Genomic DNA, 896 nt, shown 5'->3' with positions numbered 1-896 from the left:
CTCCTCCAGATTGTTCATCCAGCCTGTCCCCAGACAGACCTGCGGAGACAACAACATGCACTCTGAAATTGATTGTGGTGATGATTGCACACTTACGTATATGCCAGTGAAACGGTTAAGAAAGCAAGTGGTAGCACAGTCTGTGCAATCTCGAGGGACTCCAATTGCTCCTTTTCAGTGCTCTGAGTTTGGGGAACAGAAAGAAGTCTAAAGGAACAAGGGCATAGCTATAGGGTAAAATTTATCCAAATTCTCTTAGGACATCCCTTGTTACTCTTGAAGACTGAGCACATACATTGTGACAAATTCTTAGCATAACTTCCCTGGCCTTTTCATCATCCGTGTTCTTTTTATTTACTTACCATTTTTTCACCAATGTTCTAAAGACGTCTTCATACTAAGCCCCTCTGGTTGTCCTGTGTACCTCAAGAAAATCTCAAGGTGACCCTTTGGGAATCACAAACAGAGCAGGCGCCATAGTCCTCTGAGCCGACCTCTCCTCTGTGAATTGAAGGAGCCCTTCTCATCCCCCTGGACACCTCTATCCTGCTTGGATCTTTATGAAGGCACCCTAATGAGACAGTGTGTGAGTGAAAGAATGTCTGCAACCACCCCTGATCGCAGAGACATGTTGAAAAGTATTTTGTCTTAAACCTGTGTATGCATGAACTGGAACCCAAATAGTTGCTGTCCATGTAGATATTCTATCTAGAGTGACTAGAGTCTGCTGTCCATGTAGGTATTCTATCCAGAGTGACCCAAGTCTGCTGTCCATGTAGATATTCTATCCAGAGTGACCCAAGTCTGCTGTCCATGTAGATATTCTATCCAGAGTGACCCGGAGTCTGCTGTTCATGTAGATATTCTATCCAGAGTGACTAGAGTCTGCTGTCCAT

At 44.4% G+C, this 896-nt stretch overlaps 1 protein-coding gene across 1 annotated transcript in view; it reads left to right on the top strand.

Moving 5' to 3' along the window:
- Nucleotides 1-896, top strand: part of TDRD12 (tudor domain containing 12) — an 82,203-nt gene that overhangs the window by 59,612 nt on the left and 21,695 nt on the right. The window lies entirely within an intron of this gene.

This window comes from Echinops telfairi, unplaced genomic scaffold, assembly GCF_000313985.2.
Source record: "Echinops telfairi isolate 266 unplaced genomic scaffold, ASM31398v2 ScPeMD7_2291;HRSCAF=2852, whole genome shotgun sequence".
NCBI classification, from domain to species: domain Eukaryota; kingdom Metazoa; phylum Chordata; class Mammalia; order Afrosoricida; family Tenrecidae; genus Echinops; species Echinops telfairi.
The sequence above is the reverse complement of the archived record's forward strand: the minus strand, read 5'-3'. Positions and strand labels throughout refer to the sequence as shown.